This window comes from Vespa crabro, chromosome 16 (genome assembly GCF_910589235.1).
Source record: "Vespa crabro chromosome 16, iyVesCrab1.2, whole genome shotgun sequence".
NCBI classification, from domain to species: Eukaryota; Metazoa; Arthropoda; class Insecta; order Hymenoptera; family Vespidae; genus Vespa; species Vespa crabro.
The window spans coordinates 2596382-2616909 of NC_060970.1; the positions used below are offsets into that span (position 1 = coordinate 2596382).

At 29.6% G+C, this 20528-nt stretch overlaps 1 protein-coding gene across 1 annotated transcript in view; it reads right to left on the bottom strand.

The window, feature by feature from the left end:
* The window catches only part of LOC124429753 (connectin), a 352695-nt gene that overhangs the window by 101110 nt on the left and 231057 nt on the right, over positions 1-20528 (bottom strand). The gene's annotated exons all lie outside the window — the stretch shown is intronic.

Sequence of the window (20528 nt, forward strand, 5' to 3'; positions counted from 1 at the left end):
AAAAAAAAAGAAAGATAAAAAGGAAAGAAAATAATCCAAAAAAAGAAGAAAAAATTAAAATTCGAAAAGGATTCAAATTTGTAAAAACACAAGAGGCTCGGATATGCGAAATGATTGATCAATATCACGTTTAGTAATTTTTATAAATCTTCTTTCTCATTTCTTTTTTTCTTTACTTTTCTTTTTCCTTTTTTTCTTTTCTCTCTTTAAACTACCTCCCCCCTATCCTCTCCCCGACCACATAATAAGCGATCTTTCTCTTCACCCACCCCCTCCCCCCACGCCCCACACCCCACCCCGTCACCCGTACTATAAAATACTACTTCTCTTCTTTCTACTCTCGCGTCTTTTCTTCTTTTAGTACTCGAAGGAGAAGCGCACGCAGCAACGCGGCGCATAATGTCAAGTGAAACTTTTTTTTTCCTCTTTCTTTTCTTTTTCCCCTCTTTTTCTCTTCTTCTTTTTTTTTCTTTCCTTTTCTTCCTTTTTTTTTCTTTTTTCTTTTTTTTTTTTCTTTTTTTTTTTTTTGTCCGACGGTTGAATCTTTTGCGAGTAACGCTTAACAAAGGAACGAAGATTTATGTTAAAGGGTGGGGAAAAAAAGGGGGTGAGTTAGAAAGACAGAGTGTAAGAGAGAGAGAGAGAGAGAGAGAGAGAGAGAGAGATATATAGAGATGGAGTGTAAGTACAAGACAAAGAGAAAGATAGAGAGTGAGAGAGAGAGAGAGAGAGCGAGAGAAGACAGAAAAACAAGAAAAGAAAAGAAAATCGGAAGAAGGGTGAATGTATTCTCTTCTTTCTTTTTTCTTTCTCTTTCACTCTCTCTCTCTCTCTCTCTCTCTCTCTCTCTCTTACTGCTTGTTCGTTGGAATTTTTACATGGAGTCGTAAAATACGTACCGGCATGTTCTCTTGCCGAGCATAAAATTACGCAAAATTACGTATGTCCTGCGTGCCGGTAGCGACATTTTTTTCTTCCCCTCTATCTACCCCACTATCCTATCTCTACCGGCCTATCCCCCCTCCCCTCCGCCTACGCTCCCAACCCATTCTCCAACCACCATCATCTGCCAACTTTTCCTCAATCCAGTATCCAGCATCATCCCTCTCTACTATTAGTACCACCTCACTGCAAAACCACCCCCCCCCACTCCCGCCCCCATCACCGTCAACCTCTTTTCCTTACTTCTACGACAACATGGAGTTTCGTAAATATTAATGCTCTTGTTTTTCAACCTCCCGTCGGTTTTCCCACGTTGGTTTCACCTTTATTTTCTTCTTTCGTTCCACCTTTCTTTTGCCTTTTTTTTTTTTTTCTTTTTTTTTAATCGCGTCGCGTAGAAAAAAAAGAATAGAAAAAAGAAAAAAAAAAAAAAACAAGAAAAGTAACGTGAGAAATGATACGATTAAATATTTCTCATTTTTATCCGACTTTAATCCATCTTACTTCTTTCAATCTGTCTCCGTCTATCTACGTCTCTCTCTCTCTCTCTCTCTCTCCTTCTTGCTTTTTAATAATTAAAATCAAACTTATCGTCCATTCTTACTCTTTCTAGTGTTTTTTAATGATAAGGATTGTACTCATAATGGCTGACTCTTCTTTCTTTCTTTCTTTCTTTCTTTCTTTCTTCCTTTCTTTCTTTCTTTCTTTCTTCCTATCTTTCTCTTATTCTCTCTCCCTCTCCCTCTCTCTCTCTCTGTCGTTCGTGTTTTAATAATCGTAACTAATCTCTCTATCGTTTTTCTTTTTCTTTCTCTTGATATTGCACTCATGCTATCTCATTCTTTCTTTCTTCCTCCATCTCTTCATCTACTCGTTGATTCTTTTGATTTATCATCATCATCATCATTATCATCACCATCATTATTATTATTATTATCAACATTATATGCATGTATACATATTTATTTTAAATTTGTATATATATATATATATATATATATATTTACTTATTATTATTATTGATATTATTATTATTATTATTGTTGTTGTTGTTGTTGTTGTAGTTCCATGCTTCAATCTCTCTCTCTCTCTCTCTCTTTCTCTCTCTCTCCCTCTCTCTCCCTCTCTCTCTTTCCCCTTTTTCTGGCTTAGTGAATTTTGTAAATATACTTATACGATAAATATAAAAATAGATTGTAAATATCAATAAGCAAAAAAAAAAGAAATAAAAAAAAACAGGAATAAAACATTTTATCATAATTATTATAAAAAGAATCATTTAGTAAAATACATACTCATCAATATATTTTTATCCTTGCATTTATTATAATATAATTTTAATTTCTATCTGTCTCTCCCTTTCGTTTTATTAACGTTAAAATCGTTTTTATCTCATTATACAGAAATTTAGAAAAATATTTAATTGCTGTATAAATGAATAAATAAACGGTCCAACCAAATTTGTTATCAGTATTTTACTTACGACCTATTAGTATCGTTTCATATGCATATATATATATATATATATATATATATATATATATATATATATACGTATATACATACATATATATATATATACAACACTTATTATCGTGTTCTCTCTTATATCATTTTCATATCTATTTCTCTCTTTCTCTTTCTCATTTCGATCATCGAAAATGCACGCATCATCGTTCTCTCTCTCTCTCTCTCTCTCATTTCCATGATCAGAATTGTATTTATCATCTCTCTCTCTTCCTCTCTCCCTTTCTCTCTCTCTCTCTCTCTCTCTCTCTCTCTTTCTCTCTCGTGTATTCATGATCAAAACTGTATTTACGGTTTGCCTCTCTCTCTCATGTTTCAATAATCGAAACCGCAATTATAGTATCTCTCTCTCCTCCTTTCTCTCTGTCTCTCTCTCTCTCTCTCTCTCTCTTCTCTGTTTCTCTGCTTGTCTCTTTCTCTCTCTCTCTATATATATATTTGTCTCTGTCTCTGTCTCTGTCTCTCTATTTCCCTTTCTCTCTCTCTCTTTCTCTCTCTCGATATTCAATGATCGAAATTGCGTACATCTCATCTCACCCCTCTCTCTCTCTCTCTCTCACTCTCTCTCTCTCTCTCTCTCTCTCTCTCTCTATCTCTCAAATTCAAACAAAATGAAACTTCCCTCGTCGAATGAACTGATAATTTTAATTAATAGATCTCTCAAATTTTTTACAATCCCGACCAGGATATCACCTTTAAAGATAATCAAAGATGAGTTTAAACGAAGAGAAATAGAATTTGTTTTTTTGTATCGGTGCACAAAAGGAGAACCATTTTATTTCTGAAAAAAAAAAAAAAAAAACATCTGCAGAATATCGTGACGAGCTACGAAAACCTTACTTTACTTTACTTACTTACTTCCTTACTTACTTCCTTCCTTCCTTCCTTCCTTACTTACTTACTTACTTACTTACTTACTTACTTACTTACTTCCTTTTTTCCGTCTTTCCCTTTGAAGTCTCATTTCTCTATATGCGGATCGTTCAGCGAAGTACAACTGGCCTATACTTTTCGCGTGTATTCTCGTATTAGATCGCGAAAATAAAGAGGAAAAGGAAAAAAAAAAAAAAAGAAATGAAAGAAAAAAATAAAAAAAAAAAAAAAAACAAGAAAAAAGAAAGAAAATACTACAGAAAGGCACAATTCTATCTCTCCCTCGCCTTCTCTCTCTCTCTCTCTCTCTCTCTCACTCTCTCTCTCTCACACTCTCTCTCTCTCTCTGTCTTTTTTTTTTCTGTGTTTTGAAAGTCACGAAACATAACGACTTTGTCTTCCGTGGAAATTTAAAGTTACACGATCGATTTCGTACACGCGATGAATTTATAATAGACGAGAAGATATGTCGTTACAAATAACAACACAAATAGCTTCGTCGACGAATACGTGAAAAAAGAAAAAAAAAAAAGAAAAAAGAAAAATAAAGAAACAAGAACGAGAAAGAACAAAACGGAAGAAAAAATTAAGCAAGACGATCGATGGGAAAGTTCATTTCTTCGATTTCTTTTTTCTTCTTTTTTTAGTATTTTTGTTTTCTTTTTTTCTTTTTTTTTTTTCTTTTTTTTTGTCTTTTTAATGATCTTCGATTTTACAATTTATTCCTTCAAAGATATTTACATTAAATCATTTTTTTCCGAAATTTGCTTTAAATATTTATAAATATTAATAAAGATATATGTACACGCATTTATTTATTTATTTATTTATTTATTTATTTATTTATTTATTTATTTTTTAAATTAATATACCAAAGTGTATACTATGAATTTTATAAACAAAGGATCTACAATGAATAGAATAAATTTTAAACAGAGTTTTTGGTTCACAATGATTTACGAGTAATTGCGATTCTCGATTCGATTTATCGTTCAAAAATGGCGATGATTAAGCGAATCTAAAAACAAAAACAAAAATCGTAGAAGATCGCACATGTAATAAAAAAAAAAAAAAAAAAAAAAAAGAAAAAATAAACAAGAATAAGAAAAAAGTAAATAAAACAAATAACGAAGGAACGTACATGTAAGAAAAAAACATTCTAACTCTGTGGAAATAACTATAATGAAAATTTTTTCTTTTGAATAAGTTTTTCATTTACTATACAAGTTTACAATTACTATCAAAAATGAACATTGTGAAGAAGAATTAAAAAAGAAAAAAAAAAAGGAAAAAAAATCCACATATACGCAGCGAATAAGATAAAAATCATTAAAAACGAAAAAAAGAAAATCGAAAATTGGAGATAAACAATCTCGTTCTTGGTTGTTGTGAAAAAAAAAAAAAAAAAAAAAATTCCGTCCTATATATGAAAATCCTCTGATATTTCGATTCGAAAATAGCGGGAATTTCGCAAATTAAATAAAATTAATGAAAAATCGTACAGATTTCTTTTTAAAAAAAAAAAAAGAAAAATAATAAAAGAAGAAAAAAGAAAAAAGAAGATCCAACTTTTTAAACATCTGCAATTAAAATTTGCTCTTTTTGACAATTTCTTTTCCAATCTCTTTTTCAATATATATATATATATATTATATATTGAATGTATTATATAATTTAAGATAATTGATTTTAAAATGATGAGGAATTACAAAAAAAAGAAAAATAAAAAAAAAATAGAAAACAAATTAAAAGAACTTCGTAAAAATGTACATGTGCGAGAAGCAAGATAAAAATAATTAAAAAAAAAAAAAAATGTATATATATATATACATATTAATTAATTAATTATAAACGAACAACTATGTTCTTGATTATTGCAAAAATATTTCGATATTCGATTGGAGAATTTGATGAATTCAATGAAAAAATTAAATTAAAATTCATGAAAAAAGTCGTCGAAGTTTCCGTAACAAGAAGAAAAAAAAAGGAACAAAAGAAAAAAGAGAGAGAGAGAGAGAGAGAGAGAGAGAGAGAGAGAGAGAGAGAAAAGAATAAAAGATTTATATCACTACTAAAATATTTGTAGCCAAGATTTTTTTTTCCTTTTACATTTCTCCTTTAATTTCTCCTTTAATCCTTCTCTATAACAATTTAATGCAATTTGAAAGTGACGAGATTTTAAATAAAGAAAAAAAAAAAAAAAAAAAAACAAGAAGAAAAAAATATAGAGAAATATAGAAAAAAGGATTAAAAGAAGATCGAAAAAACGAAGAAATAAAATAAAGTAAAAAGCTTCGTGTCAAAAAAAAAGTTCGCACGTTTATGGACGTCGACATAAAAATCATTAAAATAATCAAAAAAAAAAAAAAAAAAAAAAAAAAGAAAACAAAAAAAAAAAAAGAAAAAAACACAAAAAAGAAAACAAAAGAAAGAAATTAAAAAATAAGAAATAACAAGAAATAACTGCTATTCGTTCTTGATCGTAGCGAAGAAAAAAGAAAAAAAAAGAAAAAAGAAAAAAGAAAGAAAGAAAGAAAGAATGAAAAAAGAAGCGAAAAGAAATATGAAAAAAACAATTCCATACTACGTTCAATCTGATCGGACATATTTCGAGATGAATGGTATTTGATATTAACGATGTTTGATCGCGCAGTATAGAAGATTTTCGTATCTTATGCAAATTTCTCGCTAGGACTCTTTGCAAACGCAAGAACGGCAATGGCGACGACGACTGCAGCGTCCAATGCCGGAGACCGTGGTCATGGTCTCGTGAAATTTATTTTCATCCTGCTACTGCTCGGTCGTTAATTAAGCTCTGAAAGCACGGTAAATATAACGCCGAGAGTTGTTCGTTATGGACACCCACCCACTAACCCACCCACTCTTCGTTTCACCTTCTCTTCTTTTTTCTCTCTCTCTCTCTCTCACATTCTCTCGCTCTCTCTCTCTCTCTCTCTCTCTCTCTTTCTCATTCTTTCTCTTTCATTCTTTCTCTTTCTCTCTTTCATTCTCTCTCTCTCTCTCTCTCTCTCTCTCTCTCTCTCTCTCTCCTCGTTTTTTTCCCCTAGAGATAAAAAGCCACCAGAATGTGACTCATCGATAACGTGGATGCTGGAGAATGAAAAAGTGAAGAGAATTTGAAGAATAATTTATTAAAAATCAAATAAAGATAAAAGTAAAAAATTATAAATTAAAAAAGAAAGAATATATAAAAAAAACAACAGCTATTGAAAGCCAACATAAATACTATGACCGAATGTAAAGAGTATAAGATGAAAAGAAAGAAAGAAAGAAAAAAAAAAAAACCAAAGAAAATCATAATTATCGACATCAGATCTATCATTTCGATGAGTACTTGAAAAAAAAAAAAAATAAAAAAAAAAGAAAGATAAAAAAAAACATTTTATCAGTTCGTTCTTACTTTAATTTGGTTAATTTAATACGCTAACAAAAAGAAAAACAAACGTGACTTTCAATTGAGTCCAATAATAATGATTTTGATAATTGTAAAAAAAAAAAAGAAAATAAACAAATACAAAAAAAAAAAAGGAAGGAAGAAAAACGATATAAAATTACAACTGAACATTAAATTGAAATTAATTGAATAATATCCAGGAAATTATTTAAATAAAATTACATGATATTATTATACATTACACATAAATTATTCTAAATATTGAACTATTTCGAAATATATAAATCTCACGTGAATGTTACGTGTATGTATTTAAAAAAAAAAAAAAAAAAAAAAAAAAAAAAAAAAAAAAAAAAATACATATATATAAAACAACAATTGAACATCAAATTGAAATTATTTGAATAATTTCAATATTGCAGAATATTGCTACAGATTGCACTTAAATTAAAATTATACGAGATAAATAGTATTTTTTGTTTGTTTTTTGCTTTTTTTCTTTTTTTTTTTTGTTTTCTTCCTTTTATTATTATAAACTTATTAAACAGATTAAACTAATAACTAATAGATCAAACAATTTTTTATACAGGGTGTTCAAAAAAAAAAAAAAAAAAGAAAAGAGATTGCACCGTACCAAACTTTATTAACTACGTGTTAATGAGATCAAATGGATAAAAAAAAAAAAGAAAAAAAGAAACAAAAAAAAAAGAAAAAAAAAGGTTCATATACAAAATTACCTCCGAAAATGTTTCATTGAAAAGATATATCCTTTTAAAGATATTTATAAATTACTGTCACATGTTCTAAATAATTTCCCATACTTTATATATATATATATATATATATATATTTTTTTTTTCTTCGTTATTAAATGTCGTACTCAAATAATTAACTAATACGATAATTGCTATGACAAAGACGAAAGTTTGAAAAGAACAAAGAGAGAGAGAGAGAGAGAGAGAGAGAGAGAGAGAGAGAGAGAGAGAGAAAATGGGAGAGGAAGAAATAAAAAAAAAGAAAAAAAAAAAAGAAAAAGGAATGGAAAACCAAACAATGTAAAACTACAATCTACCGAAGAGTACCATGTTCCAATCGGAAAGTAATCCATCGTGAAAAGAGAGAAAAGGCTTAGAATTTCAATGTTCCCAGTAGTAAGAGGATCACGTTGATTATTTAACGGGACGTATCGGTGTTTCTCACTTAAAATGTAAAAAAAAAAGAAGTCCCAGAGACTAGTGCCTTTCCTTCATCCCATTCTCTCCCTCCCCCCTCCCCCTCCCCCTCCCCCTCCCCCCCCCCTCTCTCTCTCTTTCTCTCTTTCCTTCCCTTTTCTTTTTTATTTTATTTTTATTTTTTTATTTCATCTTGTTCTCTTCGAAAGGAGTAGTGTACACACCCCTAATACGATGTTTTATGGAAGCAGTAAAAGAAGGTAAAGAGGGGTTGGGGAGGGGATTGGGAGGGGAGTGGGAGGAGGGAGAAGATGTTTCACAAGTAATTTCCAAGATATTTCTCTTTCTCTCTCTCTTTCTTTCTCTCTCTCTCTCTCTCTCTCTCTCTCTCTCTCTCTGTCTCTCTCTGTCTTTCTCGTCCTTTCTGCCATCTTGGTTGTTTGGTGGGTTTGGTAGGTGGGCCTTTCGAACAATCCTGATAGAAGCTTCGAGAACATCGTGACACGAATTCGCGATATATTCCTCTTTATCTCTTAGTGGAAAATGGAATGGGATGGGGGTTGGGATCGGAAGGGGGTGGTTGTGGGGGTGGAGGGTGGTGGAGTTGGTAAGAACGGAACGGTTAGATACTACTGGGTGGTTCATGGGACATGAAGGGTGGATGAGAGGGGAGGGGGACATTGGTAAGATATGTGTAGTTTGAACGAGCCAAAGATTATTTGTTCCGTGAACGGAACGATTCGTTTCCGCTGCGAAACGTTCCACGAATCGTCTCTGCTTCGTTTACGAGAAATCGATTGATCGATCGATCGATCGAGGCAGAGAGAGAGAGAGAGAGAGAGAGAGTTTTAGTATGTATCGGTCGGGTCTTCGTAATTCGGCAAAGGGACAGATATACGATGTAATAATATTGGTCTGAGAAAATTTGTATATGTGTGTACGTTTGTATGTGTGTGTGTGCGCGCGCGCGTGTGTGTGTGTATGTTCAAATGTGTACGTTCATATTTGTGTGTTCACGTGTATATGCTCATGTTTGTGTGTTTACGTTTACGTGTTTCCATTTGTGTATTTATGTCCGTGTGTGTTTATATATTTGTTTATTCATCTTTGTATGCTCCATGTATGTACGTATGTATGTTCATATGTTCGTACATTAATATATTTACGATTAATCGTTTATATTAAATACGACAAAGAAAAGAGAAGTTCATTGATTAATTAAATCTTTCTATTAAATAATTATATAATAATAATATAATTATTGCTCAAGTAATTATATAATTATCGGGTTAAAGTGTATAATGTAATATTATGGTGTGTCGTTAAATTAAGTATCGAAGAGAAAAGAAAAAAGGACGAAAGAAAAAAAAAAAAAAAAAAAAAAAAAAAAAAAGAAGCCAGAGAGAGAGAGAGAGAGAGAGAGAGAGAACAATGAAAGAGGTCTCGTGGAAATTTTTTCATTCTTTCTTTCTTTTTTCTTTTTTTTTTTTTTTTTTTGAACGAAAAAAAGAAAAAAACCAAGAAAAAATTGCCCCGGAAAAATAAACAAACAAACAAACAAACGAACGAACAAACAAGCATGCAAAGAAACAAAAATAGAAAAGGAAAAAAGAAAAAAAAAAAAGGGAAAAAGAAAAAAAGAGAGAGAAAAAAAACTCAAAACAAAAGGAAATAAAGCAAAACAACTATTTCGATAATCGACGTTTAAAACGCAAACGTATCGTTTTCGCACATCCCTTTTCAGTTAGGAATACGCCAGTGCATTGTCTCTTTTAGCGGAAACCGATAAAGGTTAAAAGTAGCGAACGAGAGAGTGAGAGAGAGGGGGAGAGAGAGAGAGAGAGAGAGAGAGTGAGTGAGAGTGAGTAAGAGAGAGAGAGAAAGAGAGAAAGGGTTCGATCGAGTCGACTCGTAAAACGTCCGAACTCGTGCACCGAGAATTCGAGAATCGGGCGTCAATTTTTCAATCCAATCGTTCCACACCCTTTTCTCCTTCTCACTATATTCAACCCTCTTTCTCTCTCTCTCTCTCTCTCTCTCTCTGTCTCTCTCTCTCTCTGTCCTTTGCTCTATAAAACATAGAATACGATAACATTCTTTCTATCTCGCTCTCTCTCCTGGGACTACTGTTCTTCGAATCTTTAAACAGTCATATTTCGATGTTACACCATTGATTTTTCTTTTTTTTTTCTTTTTTTTTTTAGCCCCAAGCCCCGTATCCTTTGAGTATTTTAAAATTTAAATAAATTAACTTCGACGAAGACCCCCCCCCCCAAAAAAAAAAAAAAAGAAAAACCAAATTACTTCTTCGATTTCCCTTTTGCCGATCTTTACGTAAACACACGGGGCACTATTGTTGAAAGGGAGAAAGAAAAGAAAGAGAAAAATAATGAAAAAAAAAAAAAAAAATAAGAAAAAAAAAGAAAAGAAAAGGAGAAAGAGGGGGGAAGTAAAAGAAATGGTGGCGGAGAAAGAGTAATGGTGGATTTAATATTTATTTATTTCTTTTTTTTTTTTCTTTTTTTTTATATATATACGATTAAATAAATTCAGTATCAATATTATTATTATTATTATTATTATTATTATTATTATTATTATTATATTTATTATTATTTTTATTATTATTATTATTATTATTCTTACTGTTGTTGTTGTTGTTATTATTATTATTGTTATTGTTATTGTTATTGTTATTGTTATTGTTAATAAAAAAATAAAATAAAACTTAACTTAAACGTATATTATAATCGAAATTATTATTCGAAATTATTATTCAATATGATTGTTATTAATCATTTTGTTCCATATAAAATATTATGTTATATGAGATTATTAATATTATAAAATAATAATAAAAAAGAAATAATAATAATAATAATAATAATAATAATAATAATAATAATAATAATAATAATATCAAATTAATTTAGACTTATAAATTTATTTGGACTAATTTAAACGAAAAAGAAAAAAAACAAACAAATAAATATATAAATAAATAAGTGAAAATTATAAATGAAAAGTTAAGGAATAAAAATGATGAAAAATTGAAAGAAAGAAAGGAAAAAAGAAAAAGAAAAAGAAAAAGAAAAAAAAAATATTAGACAAAACAGAAAGAATGAACTCTGGTAGTTGTTTATTCTTTTGTCTTTTTCTTTTTTTCTTAGTTATTTTTGTTTTCTTTTTTTTTTTTTTTGTTTTTTTCTTTTTTTCTTCTTTTTTCTTTATTTTTTCTTTTCTTTTTTGGAGGAAACAAAACGGTACCTTTCCCCTTTTTTTTTCCCCTTTATCGTTCAACTATCGACGAACTAAACCCAAGAGGTTTTTTTCAATGGAGGAACACAGATGAATGATTTATATCGACAAGACTATACAACTGCTGTCAAGAATGAGATTTGTCGTTTCCTCGGTTTACGTGAGATGGAAAGAGATGGAGAAATGTAAAAGCTTCGTATACGTATATGTGCGCATATATCTATGTGTGTGCGTTTGTATGCGCGTATATATGTATATGTGTATGCGTGTGTGTGCATGAGCAGGATATACTATATACCACTATATTATTCCGTATCATTCTTTTTTTTTCCCCTTTCTTCCTTTTCCTTCTATTTTTAATTTTAATTTTAATCCTTATTTCATGAATTTCTTTCGAAATACTTATCGATGAATCTTTCAAGAAAAAATTCACGATATACGTAAATATATAATTAATTTTTTTTTTTTATATACTATTAAAATACAATACAAATATATTACTATAATAGTTTGTTATATTGATGTCTTTATTTATTTAGATAATGAGAAAAAAAAAAAAAAGTAACAAAAATAGACACATATTTATTATACAACCAAACCGATAGAAATATCTTTATATAATTTCTTATATTACTATGTCGTTTATTGAGATAAAAAAAATATTAGAAAAATCCTACACACACACACACACACACACACACACATATACACATATTTATTATATAATCAAGAGCAAATATTAATATGTGTCAATTCAATCTTTGTTTTCCTTTTTTTACACGTGAAAATATTTGCTTCAAAAAAAAAAAAAGGATAATGATAATAATAATAATAATAATAATAATAATAAAATAAAAATGGAAAAAATATAAAATAAAACAAACAATTTGTTGAACAATATCAACAATACGATTTCTTTCGTCTGTTACGATTGTCATCGTATAATGGTCTCGTGCGTTTATTCTCAAAAAGCGGCAGGAAACACACCTGCGTGTTTCGTAAAATATAACTTGCCGACAGATCATGCGCACAAATTTTACAAATTACATACATAAGTATAAATATATATGTGTATGTAATATATATATATATATATATATATATATATATATATATATATATATGTATGTATGCACGTGTCCATATACAAAACACCCGGTGGTAGTTGTTCGTCAGTGACCATGAACTATAATGAAAACTCGCGATATAAGAGAGAGAGAGAGAGAGATAGAGAATTCGAGGGTGCATGATCAGGTAAGAATGGTAGGGGTTAAATACTCGAGGGGAAGGGGTAAAGAAAGAAAAAAATTTAATGAATAATATCCTTCCTATTAATTATGACGTACGAAAAAGGTAGACGTAGAAAAATGACCGGTATCAACGCACGGCCATAATTAGTGCGTGAACATCGTGATAATAACCCTATAATAATAAAGATATAATGATATCGAATTGAAAAAGGGAAAATTATGCGATAAAAACGCCAGATGTTTTTGTTGCTAAAACGGAAATGAAGATAGATGGAAAGAAATACTTGGCTGAGGACATTGGACGTTAAGGGGGGTAGGATAGAAGGGGGTGGAGGGGGGAAGGAAGGAGGAAAGGTGGGTGACTGGGGGGGGAGGAGGAGGAGGAGGAGGGAACAAAGGAAACACGTTACTTCATTTCTAATTCTATGGGTTGATGTTGGTAGTGGTACCAACTGTATTATCAATTGTAAGCTTAAAAAACCGGACGACAAATATGTTTGGTTACGATTTCATCAAGGAATATATAAGTATGTATATTAGTATGTACATATGTATGTACATGTGTATGTATGTATGTATATATATATATATATATATAAATATATATATATGCATGTATATATGTAAGATACAATTTAAAGATCATTAATATTTATTCCGTATTGTTATTGATTAAAAATAATTGGATGTTTTTTTCTCTCTTTCGTTTTTTTTTTCTTTTTTTTTTTTCCTTAACATTTTTCAATAAAAATCATTACGTTATAATTTTATATGAAAATGAATGATCGATGATTTGTCCGATGATATATCGTTGGTACATTTTTTCTCTTTTTTTTTTTTTCTTTTTTTTTTTTTTTTTTTTCTTGAACGAATAAATTATAAATCATAAAACATATTGATACATAAAAGTTGACAGATATTTTCTAATGAAAATCAATGATTAATAATTATATAATTCGTTCGTATTTTCTAATGAAAATCAATGATTAATGATTTATGATTAATGATTAATTATTAATTAATTTTTCGATATCTTTAATATTTTATTCTTTATAATGAATATCATTGATTAATAATTTCGATCTTAAGTACGTCAATATTTTCTGATCTAAATCAATGATTAATATTTGGTACTGAATGACGTTAGAGAAGTGAGCAGAGAGAGAGAGGGAGAGAGAGAGAGAGAGAGAGAGAGAGAGAGAGAGAGAGAGAGAGAGAGAGAGAGTATTGTATTTTTAAGTGAAAATGTATGATTAATAGTTAACTTCATATATACATATATATATATATATGATATATATATATATATATATATGAAGTTATATACAGTTCGTGAGTACTTTCTAATGGAAATAAATGATTAATATATAGCCAGAATGATCGTTGATATTTTCTAATAAAAATCAATATTTAATATTTGTTCCTAAATATATTTAATAATTAATAATTGTTATTGTAATAATAGTTAGAGTTCGTATTTTCTAATATTAATTAATGATTAATAATTGACAAACTCGTTCATCTTTAATAATGACAATCAATATATTTAAAAATAAATATTATCGATCAATATCTGTCCATTAAAGATCATTGATATTTTATTATTATTATTATTATTATTATTATTATTATTATTATTATTATTATTATTATTATTATTATTATTATTCATTTTTTTTTTTTAAATGAAAATAATCGATCAATATTACTTTCCCACCTTTAAATTCATTTCTATTTTCTAACGAAAATCAATGATCGATCGTCTGATATATTTAAACCCAAAAATAATATCATTCGTTATCGCGTATATCTTCTCGAATGAAAATAATCATTAGTCTTTTTTTCTATTTGACCTTGAGTTTTATTCCTATTTCATTTGTTCTCTTCCGATACAATTGAAATCAACGATAAATAAATATTATCTCCGACGATACGATTCGCAATTGAAAACTTCAACGTGCTTATTGTTTCGTGAATGAAATTGTCGAGAAAGAAAGAGCTTGAAGAAAAAAAAAATAAAAATAAAAAAAAAAAAGAAGAAAGAATACAAAACAAAACAAACACTTAACAAACATACAAACGTAAATACAAAAGTAAAACAAACGAACGATACCTGATAAAGTTCAAGATAACAATGATGATAAGAAAAATAATAATAATAATAATAATAATAATAATAATAATAATAATAATAATAATAATAATAATAATAATAATGATAATAATGATAATAATAATGGTAAAGAAAGAAGGAGGTGAAAAAAGCGGGGAAAAAGGGGTAGAAAAAAAAGAGGGAGAGGAAAAAAAAATAAAAATTATTGAAAGAAATAAAAGAGATAGGGAACAATAGGGACGAATAAAACGTACGAGAAGATATGACGGCTTTGAAACGAGCGTGGAAGAGCACTCGCGAATGCTCGTAATCGCAATTATGCGAGCTGACAAAGCTCCGCGATATGTCATTGTTCTAACGTTCCTATTGCTATGTACCAAATATCGATTTCGTTCGACATGGCCGATTATAAATATCCCTTGGTACTATCCTGACTCAACAATTTCTACCATATTGAAATACCTACATTCCTTTAAACAATTACTACTCGTTTTATCTATCTCAATCTATTTCTATATATCTCTCTCACTGTATATATACATGTACATATGTTACATATGTATATACGTATGTATATGGAAATAAATAGATCAGAAATAGACGAAGATAAATATATATATATATTTTTATATATTTATATATATATATATTTTTTTTTTACTTTTAATTGAATTCATTGTATAAAAATTATAAACTCTAAATCAATATTTCTTATATATATATATATATATATATATATATATATATATTTTATTATAACATTTTCTTTTAATATAATTTTTCGTAAAATCATTGTACAATACAAAATTAAAATTAATTTATTTCATAATTGAAATATGTTGAATAATTCTTATGTGAAATTTTCGTTTTAATTTTATCATGAAATTTTCGAAATATTATTGCCTTTCTTTTATATATTTATTTTATCAGAATTATTGATTAATTTTTTTTTAAATAAATCACTGCATAATTATATTCACGTACGTACATAATATATGTACACACACACACACACACACACACACACACACACACACATTATAAATACTAATCATTGATTTATACTATATATATTTAAATATATAAAAGTAAAATATACAATATAAATAAATAATATAATAATATAAGTGAATAATATAAAGTAAGACATGTATATATATATATATATATGTACATGTATAATATTCATTTTTTGTCTCTGTCATATTTTCAACTAATAAATTACAGATAATACATTTCAATTCAATACAAATGCATAAAAGTATACTCGCGTATACAAATGTATTTTTTTTTTTTTTTTTATTAAAGTACACACACACACACACATATATATATATATATATGTATATATACGTATACACATGATAACCTTTATGAAAATTTTCCTTCAAAATATACGTAAGTCATCTTGATAGTGAATACCTGAAGGTACTATATGATAACCATGATACAAAAATGTGCGAAGCATCTATGAATACATGTATGTCCATGGTTAATGCAAGAATACTGATAAGCTACAACACATGAACACATGCATTCATTCATATATATGTGTACGTATCTATTTATATATATAATATATATATATATATATATGTATGTATGTATGTATGTATATCACACATCAGGGAAAAAAGCACATTGAATGAACCTTCCTTGATATCATGCTGTCTCGTCTGCATTACACGTTTATGAATTCACGCACACGCAGACCACACGCACATATACACGCATGCACGTATACACGTATACATTTATACACGTATACGTTTATGCACGTATATATACGTACAAAAACGTGTTTGACAATTTTTCCCAAAGAAAATGTTCATATTCCCTGTTCGTACGATTATAACAATTATGTACTTAACTGGTCGTAGTTTATTAACCTTGAGAATAATATTATCGATCAATTAATTTCAATGATAAACGTTACCGGTATATATAGAGAAACGATGAAAAATTTCTTTAAAGAAATTTCGTTTGACGACATCCAACGAGACGGGACTTAATTCTCACTTAATTAAACTTTCGATCGCACGTACAAATGAGGATGAAGAAGAAGAAGGAAGAAGGACGATGAGGAAAAGGAGGGTTGAAGGAGGAGAAGGATGAGGAGGAGGAGGAGGAGGAGGAGGAGGAGGAGGAGGAGGAGAAGGAGGTGTACAGTGGTAGTAATGAGCGGGAAGAAATTGAGATCGCTATTTGAAATTTTTTATGCCATGGGATTTACGTAACAAGTCTGAAAAGTTTTTAAAGAGAGAGAGAGAGAGAGAAAGAGAGAGAAAAAAAGAAAAAGAAAAATTGACTTCTTCAAAAATATTTTTAATTGACGATATTAAAAAAAAAACACTTCGAATAGTATATGCATGCTCTTTAAAGATTTTTGTTTTTAAGAATCACGGTTCTTACCGTTTTTTTTTCTTTTCTTTTCTCTTTTTTTTTCTTCTCTCTCTCTCTCTCTCTCTCTCTCTCTCTCTCTCTCTCTCTCTCCCTCTCTTTCTTTTCCGATCATTAAACATCACGGAAATCTTTTTATGCGAAAATTGTACGGTCAATTCAATTCGCTCTCGTACTTCTCTCTCTCTCTCTCTCTCTCTCTCTTTCTCTTTATTTCTTTTTTCCTTTTCTTTCTCTTTTCTTTCTTTTCTTTTTTCCTTTTTTTTTTTTCTTTTCTCTTCTTTCTCTTTTGGTTGAACGAAAACTTATTAAAACTCGACTTCACTATCGATTTAGAGCTCTTTTCCTTTCTCCTCTCTTTTTTTTTTCACTTTTTCTTTTTATTTTCTTTTTTCCTTCCTTTTTCTTTTGTCCTTGTTTGTTTTCTCTTTTATTTCTTTCTCGTCGTATAATTTCGAACGTACTTTTTCTTTCATTCGTTGTTCTTTTCTCCTTTTTTTTCTTTTTTTTCTCTCTCTCTCTTTCGTAATCTCCTTGATCATTCGACGAGTTATCTCCTCTCTCTCCTTCTCTCTCTCTCTCTCTCTCTCTCTCTCTCTCTCTCTCTCTCTCGTATTCTCTCATTGTCGCGACTCATTGCATTCGATCGTAAATTATTGGTCACCGGTTTGCATCGAAACGACCAAACGAGTTTGGTTCGTGGCAAAGAGGGCCAGAAAGAGAAAGATATAGAGAGTGATAGTGTGAGCGAGAATGAGGGAACAAGTGATATAGAAGAGAGAAAGAGAGAGAAAGAGAGAGAGAGAGAGAGAGAGAGAGAGAAAAGGAGAACAGGTGCCGGTGTTGGCGTCGATCCGTTTATACTGAAACGAACGATAAACCGTTTGTGGCCGGTTGCCTGATTCATCGTAGACCGATATACATACTTCATATGCCCACTAACGGGTGGGACCTAGCGAATTGCATTACTACTAATAACAATAGAACATAATGCTTTATGCACAGGATAAAGAGAGAACCGAGAGACAATAATTGTTTTTGATTTTATCGTAGCATATTTTCTTGCACGGGGTTTTCTTTTTTTTTTCTTCTTTTTTTTTTTTCTTTTTTTTTTTTTTTAATGACGGGATCACTCACTTTAGCTCTTTTCCTCTTGCGCGTGTAATTTTCTTCTTTTATTTTTTCTTTTTTTCTTCTTTTCTTTTTTACTTCTATACCTTCGTACTTTTTTGTACTTTCGTTTGCATTCTATTTGTTTGTTTGTTTATTTTTTTTTTCTTTTCTTTCTTTTTTTCTTTTTTTTTTTTTAACGACGAGATTCTTGCTTGTAATTTCAATTCTTGTTTCACGTAGGATTAATTTCCTTTTTTTCTTTGACAGATCGTTTTTTACTTATTTATTTTTCTACTTTTTTCTTTTTACTTATTCGTTTTCTTGTTGTTTTTTTTTTTTGTTTTTTCTTTTTTTTTTTTTTAACGACGAGATTCTCGATTGTAATTTCAATTCCTCCAGTTTTAGAATTAATCCCCATCTTCCGTTTTCGTATATTTCTTTTTCTCTTCTTTTTTATTGTTTTTATTATTTTTATTTATTTTTTTTTTTTGTTTTTCTAAGGACGAGATTCTTTTCTCTCTTAGAGAGAATATTTATTCTATCTAAGATAATTTTAATTTAACTGAGATAATTTTAATTCTAGTTTTACGTTCGTTAAATCTTTTTTTCGTTTTCATTTTTTTCTGGTATTATTATTTATTTTCTTTAAACAATTTTTTTTCTCCTGTTCATTTTAACGATCAAACTTTTCAATTTTAATTTTGATTTTAATTGTCATTTTATGTTCCATTATCTCTTTTTTTTCTTCCTTGATTTTTGTATCTTTACTTAGTTTTTACGCATGTTTTCTTCTTTTATTTTTAGAAAAAAAAAAAAAATAGATAAATAAATAAATAAATATATTAATTAATTAATTAATTAAATCATCTTCGAACACAAAACGAAATTTGAGGGTTAAAATACTTTTCCCAAAAAAAAAAAAAAAAAGAAAAGAAAAAAGAAAATAATATCCAACAATCTTTCATAATTTACAAAAAACGATGCAACAAAGATCAAACCGAACCATCGAAGCTTTCCTTTATTTCTAATATATAAAAAAGAAAAAAAGAGGGAAAAAAAGAGAAAGAGAGAGAAAGAGAGAGAGAGAGAGAGAGAGAGAGAGAGAGAAGATATCTATGATATATAAAACGACGAATGAACAACAACGATTCGTACCAATTCGCGTTTACTATCGAAGACGAATGGTACAAACGATTGTAAGATTTATCGCACGAATAAATATTCAAAATATCCAAAAGAGGTTGCAAATCATCGGTCGATTTGTTGTTCGACAAAAAAAAAGAAAAAAAAGGGGAAACAAAAAGCAAAAAAAAAAGAAAAAAAAAAGGAGAAAGCAAAACGAAACGAAACAACAAATGTATGATGCGCAGAGATCAAGAGGAAAAACGAAAAGAAAACAGAAAGGAAAAGTAGAAAAAAAGACAAAGAAAAAGGAAACAATAAGAGTAAGAAGGAAGGGAGGAAAGAAAGAGAAAGGGCAGAAGAAAGAAAAAAAAAAAAAACAAAAAAAAAAAACAAAAAGAAAAAAAGAAATAGAAAAGAAAAAGAAGAAGAAAAAAAGTAGAGGAAAAAAAAGAAGGAGACGAAGAAAGAGAGAAAGAAATGAAGAAAGAAAGGAGAGAAAAAGAAAATGATGAAAGAAAAGAACACGCACAATCCATTTATGGAGAAACGAAGATAAGAAAAATGGGTTGGAAGAAGGTCTATACTTTTCCCTCTCTCTCCCTCTCACCCCACCCCCACCCCCTCTCACTCTCTCTCTCTCTCTCTTTCCCTTACGATTTGAAACTAAGTCCGTAAACGTCTGCTCGGTAAAAGCGTCGATATTTCAGTTGACCCCGCCTATAATGAGTCAACTTCCACTATACACCGTTCGTTACCTCGAGCATACGCTTAAAACCAAGGACTTGGAAAGTCCTTGGGCTTTAGGGCAAAAGAGCACTTTCTGCGAACGCTTTATACGAATGAAGTGCCGCCCGTCGAACGAAACTCCTTCCTTCTTCTTCCTTTTCCTCTTTCTCCATCTTCTTCTTAACCCTGCCACCCCCTCACCCTCTCACCACCCAAAAACCTACCACCGCCTTTACTTCTAGCCTTCTTCTTCTAAGTCCTTCGAAAGTAATTGCACGAGATCAGAGTCGTTGCACTTCCGGCTCAACTAAAACCACCACCTAATTCATCCATCGATACACCATCTCCCCCCAACCCTCTCACTTTTTTTTTTTTATCTTTCAAGAGTATTTTCGACAAGTTTTTCTTGTTTCCTTTTTCTTTTTCTTTTTCTTTTTTTTTTTTTCCCATGTCACACGATCTTTCCTCTTCCTCTTCATCCTCTTCTTTATTATTTTTTTTCTCTTCTTTTCTCTCTCTCTCTCTCTCTCTCTCTCTCTTTCTTCTATTCCGTCTCTCTATTTGTCTTTCTCTCTCTTTCTCTTATTCCGTATCTCTATTTGTCTGTCTCTGTC